Below are 7,063 nucleotides of genomic sequence, written 5' to 3'. Positions count from 1 at the left end.
TGTTATCTAGCAGTCGCTTCATGAGAAGCTCGCTCAACGTCAAGTCCCCCTCTAGGGCTCTCTCGTGATCTATTTGGTTCCTACCTGCTAAGTTCAACACTCGCTGCACCTCGCGCAACTCCGTACTTTGCCTTTGGCTTCTAGCCTGCTGATCCCTATTGTATTCAGCTATGCTTTGCAATGCTTTGCGGCCTAGCTTTCTCTCCTCTTCTAGATCTGCGATGATAGCGTCTGCTGTCCTCCGCGGTGCTCATACCGGGCTTGTGTGTCGTAACTGCTTACCACCTGCTACTGAATAGCATCTGGGAAGACATTCAAATCGAGTTCCTCATTAGACTTGCGGTCTGAGCTTTCCTCTGCCATTGTCGAGTTGTCTTGCTCCACCAAGCTGTCGATCAGGTTCAATAGACTTGTTAAATCCACGTCGTTGGCACCCCTTGCTTGGTCCTAATCTGCGCTTTGATGGTTTGTCTATGTCTTGGGTCCTCTCCTATTGGTGGGTTCCTTAAGTGGTTTATCTGAGTGAGTTCCTTTAGTTATTGAATACAAACCTCAATTTATGATCACTCGGTGCGTGTGTCGTTTCTCGTGCACTTGTGCTCACTCAGGCTTTCAACTTTCTTAAGTATACTTCAAGTGCGGAATTTCAATGTGAGTGCAGCAAGCAATTCCTAAGCGTCTTACGCACTCTCGCTTGTTTCGGGCTTGATAGGCTTGTAGATCAATTTTCTGGCCGTTTTGTCAGGCTTTAGGGTTTTTCTCATATGTCGCCTTGTTCGTTTTCGATCATTCTGGTTTTACAGCTCAGCGATTCACGTCTAAGTCCTTGGGTCTCGCAACTGCCTACTTCTAACTATTAAGCGCTTGCGCACTACGATTTTTTCCTATTACGTGTGCCAGAATCAAGTTCAGAGCGCCCAAAGGGTTTCGACAATTTGCGCTGCTGCGTTTTAGCCGGGTCAGGTCAAATTTCTGAAAATTTTGATAAAAATTTGCACTCAGACCAACTGGTCCGAATTGCAGGGTTCGAGTAGGTCACTCAGACAGGCCGAGGCACATGGCTGAGGGCCGAATTTCAGGGTTTGACTCAGACGATTTTGATTTGGACGGGCCGAATGGCAAATTCGGACAAGGTGATTCAGATGAGCCGAGTGGCAAATTCAGACAAGGTGATTCGGACGGGCCGAGACACTTCGGCCGAGGGCCGAATGTGGAAAGTGGCCGAGGGCCGAATTTGAGACTCGGACAGGTCATTCGGACAGGCCAAGGTCGAATGTGCCACATGGCCGAGAGTTTGACTCGGACGGGCCGAATGGGTGGACTCGGACAGTTTGCCTCGGATGGGGTCCAAGGGCCGTCGACTAGGGTTTGGACCAAGTGATAGGGGCCGAGGGCCGATTCTAGGACTCGGCCCAGAAAAGGCCACTCGGACGGGCCGAGTGCGGCGCACGTAAATAGCACGAACACAAATTTGATCGATTCACAAGATTTAAGTAAGCACAATGGCCATGCACTTCCAGATCCTATCTAGGGGAGTAGAGGGAGAGATTCATATACTTGAATGGGCCGATAAGCGCGTCGGTGATGCGATCGAATCGATGCGGGCTAGAGGTCTCTCTCTCTCTCTCTCTCTCTCTCTCTCTCTCTCTCTCTCTCTCTCTCTCTCTCTCTCTCTCTCTCTCTCTCTCTCTCTCTCTCTCTCTCTCTCTCTCTCTCTCTCTCACAAATGGCACATATGAGCTCTCCCTTGGCCTCTTGGCTCTTATACCCCTTCTCGGGTGTGGTGTTGATGCCCCCAATCACTCACTTGCCGATCTTAGACATCACTAGCGAGAGTTTTACCAATTTTTGCACGATTTTTGCCCTGTTTTGAAACAGTAAACCCTACCCTTCTCCGGTTCGATTTCCTCATTCTAACCTACGCTAAATGCAACAAAAATCGAAGGCAACAAACTGAAATAAATTCTCCATGTTTTCCAATCATCAAACAACCAAAATATCCCAAAATACTTACTTGTTTTGAAGATAAAAAATAGCCAAACTTTCTACCTATCTCAAGCTCCGCTTCGGGGATGAATCCCCTACTTCGATGCTCGATATGAGGTGCGCAAGTGCTCAAGCTTAAATCCGTTGGTCCCGGCAACAGAACCAAAATGTAGTGGGAGCTCACCTCAACCGCCAAGACCCACGGACCACTTATTTCTTCAAGGTTTCAAGCGAGCTCTAATGGCTATCTCTCACCTAGTCGACGCGCCGTCGATCTTACGAGTGTAGTGAGCTTACCTTGATGTTGATGTGAGTAGCCTCCTCCCTCGCACACCTTGGTAGCTCCACGATTCTTGATGCTAGCTCAAGCATCCTCAAGCCTCCTCCATCTCCAAGCTCCATCCTCCATAGCCGCGCGCACGAGAAAAGAGAAGAGAAGAGAAGATGGTGAAGAGCTTCACCCTCTTGATCCCTCACTCCCACACACTCACTCCCTCACACTCTCACACACTCTCTCTCTCAAGAGCACACGCAAGCAAGAAGAAGAGAAGAAGAGAAGAAGAAGAGAGCTCTTGTTAGCCACACACCAAAGAATGAGCTTCCATTCACTTTTTGAACTTTATATACAAGCCCTTAAATCCCATGGGCACCCATCCCCTTTTTTTACATGACCGGCCATTGTGGCAAGGTCCTTTTTCCATTTCCCTCTTCTAGCCTTATGCCTCTAGCCTATGCCCGTCTAATATTTTACAATCGGCACATGAGGGAGCCTAGGGCTCTTTTACAAGAGTTTTCCAAGTTTTTTGAGGTGCCTTTCATTTAAAATTACGCCTTTGGTCTCAGCTTAGCTTTTAGAGGTCACCTGCGTATCTTTGCTATTCTTCCATGCTTTTTTCGCTTTTTTCTTCATTTTTTGCCATTTTCCGCCAGCTTGACTTGGGGTTAGCAGTAGGGGATTGGATACATGTTCTTTGTAGTGCTCTTGTTGAGGTCCTTATAATCCATTTTTGAAGCAAAGGGTGACTGACTAAACTAAATAAAGCCCATTTTTAACAAGTTTTTAACCTCTTTCTCTACTTTTTCTCTTTCATACTTTGACAGCATGTAAGGGGATTTATTGATAGGTTTAGTATTAGATGTCAAATCAATAGTATGGTCCACTTCTCTCTTAGGTGGCAATGATGTAGGAGGCTGAAATGTCTTTAAACTCTTTCAAAAGTTTATAAAGACATGGATCATACTCTTTAGGTGCTAAAGATTACTAATTTTCATCCACCTTTGAGAGGAAAAGTGTGAAAATACATTACTTTGATCTCTCTCTTCATCTTCTTTTTGTTGATTGCTTCCACTTGTTTTCTATCAGTAGTTCTACTCATTGCTAAATAGAATGGGTTGCATTGGTCAACCTTAAAATTTGACTATATGCATACAAGCTTAAAAGTGAACAGAAGAGCTCATTCTAGTGTGTGCAAACTTTTGAGTTCAAGTTTTCTTCTTGCTCTTTTTCCTTCTTTGTGCACATGCACGAGAGAGAGAGAGAGAGAGAGAGAGAGTGAGTGAGTGAGTGAGTGTGTGAGTGAGTGTGTGTGTGTGTGTGTGTGAGTGATGAACTAGAGATTGAAGCACTCCATCTCACCAATCCTCTTCTCCATCATCTTCCTTTCCTTCTCATTATTGTGATGAGCAAGCTTGGAGTTCAAGGAGGCAACCACAAGGATTGTGAGGCCACCTCTCTTGCTTCCAGTAGAGACTACAGTGTAAAGATGTATCTACTACAATCTCATACTCATTGTCTTTGCTTTTTTGCTTGGTTATGGTGAGAAGTGAGTCCAATGGTTTTCTTTTCAAGTGCCTCATGTCTTGTCTAGAGTATTTTATAAATGCTCCACTCCTCTCTTTCTTGTGATATCACATCTTCTTGCATCCTTGGAGAGAGAGATATTGGAGGCACTACTAATGGTCCTCATTGTGATAGTACCTTGCGAGTATTGTATTGTAGATCTTGCACTTGATCTTGTGGATTCCATTGCTCATGCATTTTGAGTTATTGCATTCATGTGTTCTTTCCTTAGTGATTGCTATTCCATATGGGGTTGTGTGTGTTGAGAGAGAGAGAGAGAGAGAGAGAGAGAGAGAGAGAGAGAGAGAGAGAGAGAGTGTGTGTGTGTGTGTGTGTGTGTGTGTGAGAGAGAGAGAGAGAAAGAGTGAGAGAGTGAGAGAGTTAGTTAGGATAGAGAAAAAGAGATAACATCCTATCATGTGAAGTTGACCAATATGGCCTAGCATTCCTCAATGTCAAAACAAATATAACAAAGATAATGGAGGACAAAGAAGTGTCACGAGCTTTTAGCATATGTGTGTATGTAAATGTTTTTTATATGGACATGAAGGCAAACCGATTTGTTAAGTGCTTTCATTTTGTGAGATCTATGTATGTTTCTATACTTGTATGCATGCATGCATGGATGTGTTGTTGAGAATCATGGACCTAGAACTAGATGAGCTATGGTGGACGCAAATCAAACACACGATACATGATTAGAATGAGAAATTGTAACTCAAGTGAATTAGGTTCCAGGATAGATTAGCTTGGACTCATAAGCACAATCTTGAGTGACTCAAAAATGATTGTACCATTTCATTTAAAATGAGTGTCAAGTACATGCCTTTATAACTTTTTGGATAGTACCACTTTTCTTCTCTGTTCTTATGGAGTTTTGGACATCTCTTCCTAGAGCTTCTAGAGCCTACATCTTTGTCATATCTCTCATACAAAGCCACTTATGGGCAAGCATCATTTGTTGTTCTCAACACCCCCCCTCAAATGATGAGTTCCTACTACTATTGGCATTTGCCCCCCCCCCCCCCCCCACATGCGAACATGGACCAGGAGACTAGCTCTTTGGCAGCCTTAGTCAAGTCAAGCTTGAAACTTTACATTTTGGTAAGGGTTTTTACATCCACTATGGGAAACAAGATCCACCAAGGGTCAGCACAACGGAAATTTCTTTATTTTCTTCATTTTTATTTTGCTTATTTGGCATCCTTTGGTTTTCTCGACCTTCTTGGTCTTCTGTTTCAATTTTCGATCTTTATTGATCTTGGTCTTATACTCTTCATCTTTGACTTGTTCTTCATTATCTTGTGCCCTAGTCTTCTTTGTGAGGTCCTTTTGGTCTTCTTTCTCAGTGACTTTGAGATGGGTATGCACCTTTTGCTCCACTCTTCTTGACACAATCTTTTTACTCAATGCTTTTATGATGCATATACACAAGTACATTACTTTGACATCTCTTAAAATAGCAGGTGCAACATTAGCTGTCAAATCATATTTTTGACCATCTTTGTACTCTACATGCTCAACTTCAACCAAGCTCTTCTTCAATTGAAACCTTTTATCCACTCTTCTCAGAGAATATCCATAAATTATTGATGCTGCATATACTTGTCCCATTTGCAGTTTGCTGATTTGAGCATAGAGCAATCTGATCCAATGTATCAGGCTCTCTCCCTCCCAAGACAAGGGTTAAATGTTTTCGAATCAGTTCAAGTGCTTCGTGTGAATGCACCACCTCAAGTTTCCTCAACTTGGTGTTGAATTTATCCCCCTTGGCCAGCTAGTGGTGGTCGAGCCACTGGATGGCCTGGTCCACCACATCCTTGACCTTCTTCTTGTATGCAGCATCCAGCTTGACAGCTATCTTCTCATCTCGAATGGTGTTTCGCATGTTGTATGTGTAATTCTTCAGCGAGTTCTTTGACTCCACCTTCTTCTTATGCTCCTCATCCTCTGACTTATACTTCTCCACGTCCTGCACCATCTTCTCGATCTCATCCTTGCTCAATCGCCCCTTATCATTGGTGATCATGCTCTTATTTTTTTGCCTCGTCATTTTATCCTTGGCAGAGACATTCAAAATGCCGTTGGCATCAATGTCGAAGCAGACAGTGATCTGAGGCACACCACGAGGAGCAGGGGGATGCCCAAGAGCTCGAATTTTCCCAGCAAGTTGTTGTCCCTGGTCCTATTGTTGTCCCTGGTCCTTGTCCTTTCTCTTTCTCTTTCTCTGTTGTGCTTCTCCAAGCCTGACAAACGTTATGAAAAAATCATATTGTGAGGATGGTTTCCCAAGGATTGTTGTTCAAGCTGAAAAGCTTGATGTTAGCTTCGAGCTTCGAGCTCTTCTTCTACCACTTCACCACCCAAGGTAGCATCAAACCTATTGCTCCCCTTCAAGGTGAAGACCAATCCAAGCTTCTTGATTGTGCCTTGAGTAGAACCCCCTTCCTTGAGCTTCTTCGCCTCAAACACGCACTTGACATTGGACGACTTTAGAGATTGGAATGAAAGTGGTCTTGTACAAGGAGAAGAATGAAGGAGGAACGAATTGTAGAGCTTACAAAGAAGAAATCGCACCACTAGCTACCTAGCTCAGATACCATGTTGAGAATCATGGACCTAGAACTAGATGAGCTATGGTGGACGCAAATCAAACACACGATACATGATTAGAATGAGAAATTGTAACTCAAGTGAATTAGGTTCCAATATAGATTAGCTCGGACTCATAAAAACAATCTTGAGTGACTCAAAAATGATTGTACCATTTCATTTAAAATGAGTGTCAAGTATATGCCTTTATAACTTTTTGGATAGTACCACTTTTCTTCTTTATGCTTATGGGATTTTGGACATCTCTTCCTAGAGCTTCTAGAGCATACATCTTTGTCATATCTCTCATACAAAGCCACTTATGGGCAAGCATCATTTGCTATTCTCAACATGTGTTTGTATGTTTCTATGTATGTATGCATGCATGCATGTGTTTGTGTGAGAAAAACAATCCTTCATTAGATGAATATTGATGTTCAAAATGTATGCACATATGTTCTTACTTAGGTAGACATTCTAGTTAGAACATTGTTACCAATGAGGTTAATGTAACTTGGCCTATGTTCATGCATATAAGGTTTACTAAAAGGTCAAATACAAAATTTGATTGGCTCATTCATAGTCTAGTTTGATGCCATTTCTATATAAGAGAAAGTGTACTTTTATTATCCCAAAGATAGCCAA

At 43.0% G+C, this 7,063-nt stretch overlaps 1 pseudogene; it reads right to left on the bottom strand.

Moving 5' to 3' along the window:
* Positions 1 to 5,381: 5,381 nt before the first annotated feature.
* LOC148011669 (heat shock 70 kDa protein 4 pseudogene) overlaps positions 5,382 to 7,063 on the bottom strand; it is a 2,847-nt pseudogene continuing 1,165 nt past the window's right edge.

Source organism: Lygodium microphyllum, chromosome 28, assembly GCF_053477565.2.
Source record: "Lygodium microphyllum isolate KBCC chromosome 28, Lygodium_microphyllum_v1.1.10, whole genome shotgun sequence".
Classification (NCBI taxonomy): Eukaryota; Viridiplantae; Streptophyta; class Polypodiopsida; order Schizaeales; family Lygodiaceae; genus Lygodium; species Lygodium microphyllum.
The sequence above is the reverse complement of the archived record's forward strand: the minus strand, read 5'-3'. Positions and strand labels throughout refer to the sequence as shown.